This window comes from Watersipora subatra, chromosome 6 (genome assembly GCF_963576615.1).
Source record: "Watersipora subatra chromosome 6, tzWatSuba1.1, whole genome shotgun sequence".
Classification (NCBI taxonomy): Eukaryota; Metazoa; Bryozoa; class Gymnolaemata; order Cheilostomatida; family Watersiporidae; genus Watersipora; species Watersipora subatra.
The window spans coordinates 16690265-16702442 of NC_088713.1; the positions used below are offsets into that span (position 1 = coordinate 16690265).

The 12178-nt window shown below is 30.3% G+C and overlaps 7 non-coding genes across 7 annotated transcripts; all 7 read left to right on the forward strand.

Annotated features, from left to right (window-relative positions):
- The first annotated feature begins 761 nt into the window (after positions 1 to 761).
- On the forward strand, positions 762 to 834 carry Trnaw-cca (transfer RNA tryptophan (anticodon CCA)). The gene has a single exon. It is a non-coding gene; the product is annotated as a tRNA-Trp (tRNA).
- A 1578-nt stretch (positions 835 to 2412) lies between these two features.
- On the forward strand, positions 2413 to 2485 carry Trnaw-cca (transfer RNA tryptophan (anticodon CCA)). Its single transcript has one exon. It is a non-coding gene; the product is annotated as a tRNA-Trp (tRNA).
- A 1579-nt stretch (positions 2486 to 4064) lies between these two features.
- Trnaw-cca (transfer RNA tryptophan (anticodon CCA)) lies at positions 4065 to 4137 on the forward strand. The gene has a single exon. It is a non-coding gene; the product is annotated as a tRNA-Trp (tRNA).
- Positions 4138 to 5715: 1578 nt separating this feature from the next.
- Positions 5716 to 5788, forward strand: Trnaw-cca (transfer RNA tryptophan (anticodon CCA)). Its single transcript has one exon. It is a non-coding gene; the product is annotated as a tRNA-Trp (tRNA).
- A 1579-nt stretch (positions 5789 to 7367) lies between these two features.
- Trnaw-cca (transfer RNA tryptophan (anticodon CCA)) lies at positions 7368 to 7440 on the forward strand. Its single transcript has one exon. It is a non-coding gene; the product is annotated as a tRNA-Trp (tRNA).
- Positions 7441 to 9020: 1580 nt separating this feature from the next.
- Positions 9021 to 9093, forward strand: Trnaw-cca (transfer RNA tryptophan (anticodon CCA)). Its single transcript has one exon. It is a non-coding gene; the product is annotated as a tRNA-Trp (tRNA).
- A 1580-nt stretch (positions 9094 to 10673) lies between these two features.
- On the forward strand, positions 10674 to 10746 carry Trnaw-cca (transfer RNA tryptophan (anticodon CCA)). The gene has a single exon. It is a non-coding gene; the product is annotated as a tRNA-Trp (tRNA).
- The last annotated feature ends 1432 nt before the right edge of the window (positions 10747 to 12178 follow it).

Consider the following 12178-nt stretch of genomic DNA (forward strand, 5'->3'; position numbering starts at 1 on the left):
TACATCACACATATACATACATTTACAACTATAAACTAAAGCTACATATACATGTGTATAGATTCATCAACAATATGCATACACTTACACAAAGACATTAAGGATTTACATCCATATACATCAACGATATACATACCTATAAATGCATCAACGATATGCATACATATACATACATCAAGGATATACATACATACCCATACATACATCAATGGTATATATATATACTTCAGGGATACACATACGTATCCATATACACATACATACACATAGGTACTTAAAGGGTATTTGAGAGTATTAAGAGATGCTAACAAACATTATTGATAGGTTTATATTTTGTGTAGATAGATAGACAATTAGATATCAACTTTATTTACACCAGACAGTGCTGTTTAGAACAAAATGAACCATAAACAAAATGAAGTCCATCTATGGCAATCATACATGTGAGAAAATAAAGCGATGAATAATCATTAATATTTTAATTTATTATACCTGAAAATTTATGTTCACAAAACTTCACTCAATGCTCTCTACAAACGTGTAGCTCTATTCACATTTTGTGTAAGAGTTCACACCTATAATAGTAGTCATTTACCTATTTGGACACAAATATCAGCTATAATAAAAGCATCTCTTAAGTCAAGTGTTATATTTCTATCTTTATCTTAACCCAAATGTAGTCCATTCTTTTGTGTTTTTATTTTTATGACTAAAAGTGGAATATATTTCGTTCCGTCATCTGGCTAATTCACCTGTATCTTGACTCTGTGGCGCAATTGGTAGTGCGTCTGACTCCAGATCAGAAGGTTGCGTGTTCAAGTCACGTCAGGGTCATTATTTTTTGACATCCAACTAAATTGAACAGATTTTGACTTATTTCGTAAATGAGAATACAAACCAAAGTAAAGCAAAGCCGGCTTTGCAATAAATACAGCTAATTACCTGAGAGTGTAGGATTGGTGAATTCAGAGACACCCGACGTGTTGTCAAGTAGTTTTAACAGTAAAAATCGATATATGAAAATGATATACATGTTTATGAACGTCATTTTGAAACGAAATGTCCATCAATATTAAAGTCTTCAGTTGAAGTAAGATCAATAGGACTCTATTTATAAGTACACTCTATGTTGTTTGATTTTTAAAATATGAGCGAAAACTTTCAATAAAATAATATCTTTGAAAATCTAGCAAATAAAGTTATGTAATGGGTACTTATTTTAAATACAATGTCTTTGGATATAATATGAATGTAAAAATTACAAGTCAATGTGGTCACATAAAAAGCTTGTACTCTGTTCAAAACACAGAATATCTAGAGGAACTACAGATTAAAACGAATTAAACTTGTGCTCTGATTAGATTATTGGAAAAAACCAAAGTATTTATACAGACCAAAGTTACGAGATAAAATGTCATGCACAGAGCCTTAAAGCCACTTGCTTGAATTAAACAGAGATCCAACATTTAATTTTAGGAAGTTTAAGAGTGTCAGATTATGTTTGAATTGTAGCTATAGTCTTTACTGAAGTCTTCACTAATGTGAACTCTTGAAGATTCAAAACATCCCAGATCTGTTCATCATCATCAATAATATACCGATGTACATATACATAAATACATCAAGGATATACATTATATACTTATACAAAAATACATCACACATATACATCCATTTCACAATATAAACTAAAGCTACATATACATGTGTATAGATTCATCAACAATATGCATACACTTACACAAAGACATTAAGGATTTACATCCATATACATCAAAGATATACATACCTATAAATACATCAACGATATGCATACATATACATACATCAAGGATATACATACATACCCATACATACATGAATGGTATATATATATACTTCAGGGATACACATACGTATCCATATACATATACATACACATAGGTACTTCAAGGATATTTGAGAGTATTAAGAGATGCTAACAAACATTATTGATAGGTTTATATTTTGTGTAGATAGATAGACAATTAGATATCAACTTTATTCACACCAGACAGTGCTGTTTAGAACAAAATGAACCATAAACAAAATGAAGTCCATCTATGGCAATCATACTTGTGAGAAAATAAAGCGATGAATAATCATCAATGTTTTAATTTATTATACCTGAAAGTTTATGTTCACAAATCTTCACTCAACTCTCTACAAACGTGTAGCTCTATTCACATTTTGTGTAAAAGTTCTGACCTATAATAGTAGTCATTTACCTATTTGGACACAAATATCAGCTATAATAAAAGCATCTCTTAAGTCAAGTATTATAATTCTGTCTTTATCTTAACCCAAATGTAGTCCATTCTTTTGTGTTTTTATTTTTATGACTAAAAGTGGAATATATTTCGTTCCGTCATCTGGCTAATTCACCTGTATCTTGACTCTGTGGTGCAATTGGTAGTGCGTCTGACTCCAGATCAGAAGGTTGCGTGTTCAAGTCACGTCAGGGTCATTTTTTTTTGACATCCAACTAAATTGAACTAATTGGGACTTATTTCGTAAATGAGAATACAAACCAAAGTAAAGCAAAGCCGGCTTTGCAATAGATACAGCTAATGACCTGAGGGTGTAGGGTTGGTGAAATCAAAAACACCCGACTCATTGTCAAAAATTTTTAACAGTAAAAATCGATACATAAAAATAGTATACATGTTTATGAACGTCATTTTGAAACGAAATGTCCATCAATATTAAAGTCTTCAGTTGAAGTGAGATAAGTAGGACACTATTTATAAGTACACTATACGCCGTTTTATCTTTAATTATGAGAGAAAACTTTCAATAAAATAATATCTTTGAAAATCTAGCAAATAAAGTTATGTAATGGGTACTTATTTTAAAGACAATGTCTTTGGATATAATATAATTGTACAAATTACAAGTCAATGTGGTCACATATAAAGCTTGTACTTTGTTCAAAACACAGAATATCTAGAGGAACTACAGATTAAAACGAATTAAACTTGTGCTCTGATTACATTATTGGAAAAAACCAGAGTATTTATACAGACCAAAGTTACGAGATAAAATGTCAAGCACAGAGCCTTAAAGCCACTTGCTTGAATTAAACAGAGATCCAACATTTAATTTTAGGAAGTTTAAGAGTGTCAGATTATGTTTGAATTGTAGCTATAGTCTTTACTGAAGTCTTCACTAATGTGAACTCTTGAAGATTCAAAACATCCCAGATCTGTTCATCATCATCAATAATATACCGATGTACATATACATAAATACATCAAGGATATACATTATATACTTATACAAAAATACATCACACATATACATCCATTTCACAATATAAACTAAAGCTACATATACATGTGTATAGATTCATCAACAATATGCATACACTTACACAAAGACATTAAGGATTTACATCCATATACATCAAAGATATACATACCTATAAATGCATCAACGATATGCATACATATACATACATCAAGGATATACATACATACCCATACATTCAACAATGGTGTATATATATACTTCAAGGATACACATACATATCCATATACACATACATACACATAGGTACTTCAAGGATATTTTAGAGTATTAAGAGATGCTAACGAACATCATTGATAGGTTTATATTTTGTGTAGATAGATAGACAATTAGATATCAACTTTATTTACACCAGACAGTGCTGTTTAGAACAAATTGAACCATAAACAAAATGAAGTCCATCTATGGCAATCATACATGTGAGAAAATAAAGCGATGAATAATCATTAATATTTTAATTTATTATACCTGAAAATTTATGTTCACAAAACTTCACTCAACACTCTCTACAAACGTGTAGCTCTATTCACATTTTGTGTAAGAGTTCACACCTATAATAGTAGTCATTTACCTATTTGGACACAAATATCAGCTATAATAAAAGCATCTCTTAAGTCAAGTGTTATATTTCTATCTTTATCTTAACCCAAATGTAGTCCATTCTTTTGTGTTTTTATTTTTATGACTAAAAGTGGAATATATTTCGTTCCGTCATCTGGCTAATTCACCTGTATCTTGACTCTGTGGCGCAATTGGTAGTGCGTCTGACTCCAGATCAGAAGGTTGCGTGTTCAAGTCACGTCAGGGTCATTATTTTTTGACATCCAACTAAATTGAACAGATTTTGACTTATTTCGTAAATGAGAATACAAACCAAAGTAAAGCAAAGCCGGCTTTGCAATAAATACAGCTAATTACCTGAGAGTGTAGGATTGGTGAATTCAGAGACACCCGACGTGTTGTCAAGTAGTTTTAACAGTAAAAATCGATATATGAAAATGATATACATGTTTATGAACGTCATTTTGAAACGAAATGTCCATCAATATTAAAGTCTTCAGTTGAAGTAAGATCAATAGGACTCTATTTATAAGTACACTCTATGTTGTTTGATTTTTAAAATATGAGCGAAAACTTTCAATAAAATAATATCTTTGAAAATCTAGCAAATAAAGTTATGTAATGGGTACTTATTTTAAATACAATGTCTTTGGATATAATATGAATGTAAAAATTACAAGTCAATGTGGTCACATAAAAAGCTTGTACTCTGTTCAAAACACAGAATATCTAGAGGAACTACAGATTAAAACGAATTAAACTTGTGCTCTGATTAGATTATTGGAAAAAACCAAAGTATTTATACAGACCAAAGTTACGAGATAAAATGTCATGCACAGAGCCTTAAAGCCACTTGCTTGAATTAAACAGAGATCCAACATTTAATTTTAGGAAGTTTAAGAGTGTCAGATTATGTTTGAATTGTAGCTATAGTCTTTACTGAAGTCTTCACTAATGTGAACTCTTGAAGATTCAAAACATCCCAGATCTGTTCATCATCATCAATAATATACCGATGTACATATACATAAATACATCAAGGATATACATTATATACTTATACAAAAATACATCACACATATAGATCCATTTCACAATATAAACTAAAGCTACATATACATGTGTATAGATTCATCAACAATATGCATACACTTACACAAAGACATTAAGGATTTACATCCATATACATCAAAGATATACATACCTATAAATACATCAACGATATGCATACATATACATACATCAAGGATATACATACATACCCATACATACATGAATGGTATATATATATACTTCAGGGATACACATACGTATCCATATACATATACATACACATAGGTACTTCAAGGATATTTGAGAGTATTAAGAGATGCTAACAAACATTATTGATAGGTTTATATTTTGTGTAGATAGATAGACAATTAGATATCAACTTTATTCACACCAGACAGTGCTGTTTAGAACAAAATGAACCATAAACAAAATGAAGTCCATCTATGGCAATCATACTTGTGAGAAAATAAAGCGATGAATAATCATCAATGTTTTAATTTATTATACCTGAAAGTTTATGTTCACAAATCTTCACTCAACTCTCTACAAACGTGTAGCTCTATTCACATTTTGTGTAAAAGTTCTGACCTATAATAGTAGTCATTTACCTATTTGGACACAAATATCAGCTATAATAAAAGCATCTCTTAAGTCAAGTATTATAATTCTGTCTTTATCTTAACCCAAATGTAGTCCATTCTTTTGTGTTTTTATTTTTATGACTAAAAGTGGAATATATTTCGTTCCGTCATCTGGCTAATTCACCTGTATCTTGACTCTGTGGTGCAATTGGTAGTGCGTCTGACTCCAGATCAGAAGGTTGCGTGTTCAAGTCACGTCAGGGTCATTTTTTTTTGACATCCAACTAAATTGAACTAATTGGGACTTATTTCGTAAATGAGAATACAAACCAAAGTAAAGCAAAGCCGGCTTTGCAATAGATACAGCTAATGACCTGAGGGTGTAGGGTTGGTGAAATCAAAAACACCCGACTCATTGTCAAAAATTTTTAACAGTAAAAATCGATACATAAAAATAGTATACATGTTTATGAACGTCATTTTGAAACGAAATGTCCATCAATATTAAAGTCTTCAGTTGAAGTGAGATAAGTAGGACACTATTTATAAGTACACTATACGCCGTTTTATCTTTAATTATGAGAGAAAACTTTCAATAAAATAATATCTTTGAAAATCTAGCAAATAAAGTTATGTAATGGGTACTTATTTTAAAGACAATGTCTTTGGATATAATATAATTGTACAAATTACAAGTCAATGTGGTCACATATAAAGCTTGTACTTTGTTCAAAACACAGAATATCTAGAGGAACTACAGATTAAAACGAATTAAACTTGTGCTCTGATTACATTATTGGAAAAAACCAGAGTATTTATACAGACCAAAGTTACGAGATAAAATGTCAAGCACAGAGCCTTAAAGCCACTTGCTTGAATTAAACAGAGATCCAACATTTAATTTTAGGAAGTTTAAGAGTGTCAGATTATGTTTGAATTGTAGCTATAGTCTTTACTGAAGTCTTCACTAATGTGAACTCTTGAAGATTCAAAACATCCCAGATCTGTTCATCATCATCAATAATATACCGATGTACATATACATAAATACATCAAGGATATACATTATATACTTATACAAAAATACATCACACATATACATCCATTTCACAATATAAACTAAAGCTACATATACATGTGTATAGATTCATCAACAATATGCATACACTTACACAAAGACATTAAGGATTTACATCCATATACATCAAAGATATACATACCTATAAATGCATCAACGATATGCATACATATACATACATCAAGGATATACATACATACCCATACATTCAACAATGGTGTATATATATACTTCAAGGATACACATACATATCCATATACACATACATACACATAGGTACTTCAAGGATATTTTAGAGTATTAAGAGATGCTAACGAACATCATTGATAGGTTTATATTTTGTGTAGATAGATAGACAATTAGATATCAACTTTATTTACACCAGACAGTGCTGTTTAGAACAAATTGAACCATAAACAAAATGAAGTCCATCTATGGCAATCATACATGTGAGAAAATAAAGCGATGAATAATCATTAATATTTTAATTTATTATACCTGAAAATTTATGTTCACAAAACTTCACTCAACACTCTCTACAAACGTGTAGCTCTATTCACATTTTGTGTAAGAGTTCACACCTATAATAGTAGTCATTTACCTATTTGGACACAAATATCAGCTATAATAAAAGCATCTCTTAAGTCAAGTGTTATATTTCTATCTTTATCTTAACCCAAATGTAGTCCATTCTTTTGTGTTTTTATTTTTATGACTAAAAGTGGAATATATTTCGTTCCGTCATCTGGCTAATTCACCTGTATCTTGATTCTGTGGTGCAATTGGTAGCGCGTCTGACTCCAGATCAGAAGGTTGCGTGTTCAAGTCACATCAGGGTCATTATTTTTTGACATCCAACTAAATTGAACAGATTTTGACTTATTTCGTAAATGAGAATACAAACCAAAGTAAAGCAAAGCCGGCTTTGCAATAAATACAGCTAATTACCTGAGAGTGTAGGATTGGTGAATTCAGAGACACCCGACGTGTTGTCAAGTAGTTTTAACAGTAAAAATCGATATATGAAAATGATATACATGTTTATGAACGTCATTTTGAAACGAAATGTCCATCAATATTAAAGTCTTCAGTTGAAGTAAGATCAATAGGACTCTATTTATAAGTACACTCTATGTTGTTTGATTTTTAAAATATGAGCGAAAACTTTCAATAAAATAATATCTTTGAAAATCTAGCAAATAAAGTTATGTAATGGGTACTTATTTTAAATACAATGTCTTTGGATATAATATGAATGTAAAAATTACAAGTCAATGTGGTCACATAAAAAGCTTGTACTCTGTTCAAAACACAGAATATCTAGAGGAACTACAGATTAAAACGAATTAAACTTGTGCTCTGATTAGATTATTGGAAAAAACCAAAGTATTTATACAGACCAAAGTTACGAGATAAAATGTCAAGCACAGAGCCTTAAAGCCACTTGCTTGAATTAAACAGAGATCCAACATTTAATTTTAGGAAGTTTAAGAGTGTCAGATTATGTTTGAATTGTAGCTATAGTCTTTACTGAAGTCTTCACTAATGTGAACTCTTGAAGATTCAAAACATCCCAGATCTGTTCATCATCATCAATAATATACCGATGTACATATACATAAATACATCAAGGATATACATTATATACTTATACAAAAATACATCACACATATACATACATTTACAACTATAAACTAAAGCTACATATACATGTGTATAGATTCATCAACAATATGCATACACTTACACAAAGACATTAAGGATTTACATCCATATACATCAAAGATATACATACCTATAAATACATCAACGATATGCATACATATACATACATCAAGGATATACATACATACCCATACATTCATCAATGGTGTATATATATACTTCAAGGATACACATACATATCCATATACACATACATACACATAGGTACTTCAAGGATATTTTAGAGTATTAAGAGATGCTAACGAACATCATTGATAGGTTTATATTTTGTGTAGATAGATAGACAATTAGATATCAACTTTATTTACACCAGACAGTGCTGTTTAGAACAAATTGAACCATAAACAAAATGAAGTCCATCTATGGCAATCATACATGTGAGAAATCAAAGCGATGAATAATCATTAATATTTTAAATTATTATACCTGAAAGTTTATGTTCACAAAACTTCACTCAATGCTCTCTACAAACGTGTAGCTCTATTCACATTTTGTATAAGAGTTCAGACCTATAATAGTAGTCATTTACCTATTTGGACACAAATATCAGCTATAATAAAAGCATCTCTTAAGTCAAGTATTATAATTCTGTCTTTATCTTAACCCAAATGTAGTCCATTCTTTTGTGTTTTTATTTTCATGACTAAAAGTGGAATATATTTCGTTCCGTCATCTGGCTAATTCACCTGTATCTTGATTCTGTGGCGCAATTGGTAGCGCGTCTGACTCCAGATCAGAAGGTTGCGTGTTCAAGTCACGTCAGGGTCATTATTCTTTGACATCCAACTAAATTGAACTAATTTTGACTTATTTCGTAAATGAGAATACAAACCAAAGTAAAGCAAAGCCGGCTTTGCAATAAATACAGCTAATTACCTAAGAGTGTAGGATTGGTTAATTCAGAGACACCCGACGTGTTGTCAAGTAGTTTTAACAGTAAAAATCGATATATGAAAATGATATACATGCTTATGAACGTCATTTTGAAACGAAATGTTCATCAATATTAAAGTCTTCAGTTGAAGTAAGATCAATAGGACTCTATTTATAAGTACACTCTATGTTGTTTGATTTTTAAAATATGAGAGAAAACTTTCAATAAAATAATATCTTTGAAAATCTAGCAAATAAAGTTATGTAATGGGTACTTATTTTAAAGACAATGTCTTTGGATATAATATAAATGTAAAAATTACAAGTCAATGTGGTCACATAAAAAGCTTGTACTTTGTTCCAAACACAGATTATCTAGAGGAACTACAGATTAAAACGAATTAAACTTGTGCTCTGATTAGATTATTGGAAAAAACCAAAGTATTTATACAGACCAAAGTTACGAGATAAAATGTCATGCACAGAGCTTTAAAGCCACTTGCTTGAATTAAACAGAGATCCAACATTTAATTTTAGGAAGTTTAAGAGTGTCAGATTATGTTTGAATTGTAGCTATAGTCTTTACTGAAGTCTTCACTAATGTGAACTCTTGAAGATTCAAAACATCCCAGATCTGTTCATCATCATCAATAATATACCGATGTACATATACATAAATACATCAAGGATATACATTATATACTTATACAAAAATACATCACACATATACATACATTTACAACTATAAACTAAAGCTACATATACATGTGTATAGATTCATCAACAATATGCATACACTTACACAAAGACATTAAGGATTTACATCCATATACATCAACGATATACATACCTATAAATGCATCAACGATATGCATACATATACATACATCAAGGATATACATACATACCCATACATACATCAATGGTATATATATATACTTCAGGGATACACATACGTATCCATATACACATACATACACATAGGTACTTAAAGGGTATTTGAGAGTATTAAGAGATGCTAACAAACATTATTGATAGGTTTATATTTTGTGTAGATAGATAGACAATTAGATATCAACTTTATTTACACCAGACAGTGCTGTTTAGAACAAAATGAACCATAAACAAAATGAAGTCCATCTATGGCAATCATACATGTGAGAAAATAAAGCGATGAATAATCATTAATATTTTAATTTATTATACCTGAAAATTTATGTTCACAAAACTTCACTCAATGCTCTCTACAAACGTGTAGCTCTATTCACATTTTGTGTAAGAGTTCACACCTATAATAGTAGTCATTTACCTATTTGGACACAAATATCAGCTATAATAAAAGCATCTCTTAAGTCAAGTGTTATATTTCTATCTTTATCTTAACCCAAATGTAGTCCATTCTTTTGTGTTTTTATTTTTATGACTAAAAGTGGAATATATTTCGTTCCGTCATCTGGCTAATTCACCTGTATCTTGACTCTGTGGCGCAATTGGTAGTGCGTCTGACTCCAGATCAGAAGGTTGCGTGTTCAAGTCACGTCAGGGTCATTATTTTTTGACATCCAACTAAATTGAACAGATTTTGACTTATTTCGTAAATGAGAATACAAACCAAAGTAAAGCAAAGCCGGCTTTGCAATAAATACAGCTAATTACCTGAGAGTGTAGGATTGGTGAATTCAGAGACACCCGACGTGTTGTCAAGTAGTTTTAACAGTAAAAATCGATATATGAAAATGATATACATGTTTATGAACGTCATTTTGAAACGAAATGTCCATCAATATTAAAGTCTTCAGTTGAAGTAAGATCAATAGGACTCTATTTATAAGTACACTCTATGTTGTTTGATTTTTAAAATATGAGCGAAAACTTTCAATAAAATAATATCTTTGAAAATCTAGCAAATAAAGTTATGTAATGGGTACTTATTTTAAATACAATGTCTTTGGATATAATATGAATGTAAAAATTACAAGTCAATGTGGTCACATAAAAAGCTTGTACTCTGTTCAAAACACAGAATATCTAGAGGAACTACAGATTAAAACGAATTAAACTTGTGCTCTGATTAGATTATTGGAAAAAACCAAAGTATTTATACAGACCAAAGTTACGAGATAAAATGTCATGCACAGAGCCTTAAAGCCACTTGCTTGAATTAAACAGAGATCCAACATTTAATTTTAGGAAGTTTAAGAGTGTCAGATTATGTTTGAATTGTAGCTATAGTCTTTACTGAAGTCTTCACTAATGTGAACTCTTGAAGATTCAAAACATCCCAGATCTGTTCATCATCATCAATAATATACCGATGTACATATACATAAATACATCAAGGATATACATTATATACTTATACAAAAATACATCACACATATACATCCATTTCACAATATAAACTAAAGCTACATATACATGTGTATAGATTCATCAACAATATGCATACACTTACACAAAGACATTAAGGATTTACATCCATATACATCAAAGATATACATACCTATAAATACATCAACGATATGCATACATATACATACATCAAGGATATACATACATACCCATACATACATGAATGGTATATATATATACTTCAGGGATACACATACGTATCCATATACATATACATACACATAGGTACTTCAAGGATATTTGAGAGTATTAAGAGATGCTAACAAACATTATTGATAGGTTTATATTTTGTGTAGATAGATAGACAATTAGATATCAACTTTATTCACACCAGACAGTGCTGTTTAGAACAAAATGAACCATAAACAAAATGAAGTCCATCTATGGCAATCATACTTGTGAGAAAATAAAGCGATGAATAATCATCAATGTTTTAATTTATTATACCTGAAAGTTTATGTTCACAAATCTTCACTCAACTCTCTACAAACGTGTAGCTCTATTCACATTTTGTGTAAAAGTTCTGACCTATAATAGTAGTCATTTACCTATTTGGACACAAATATCA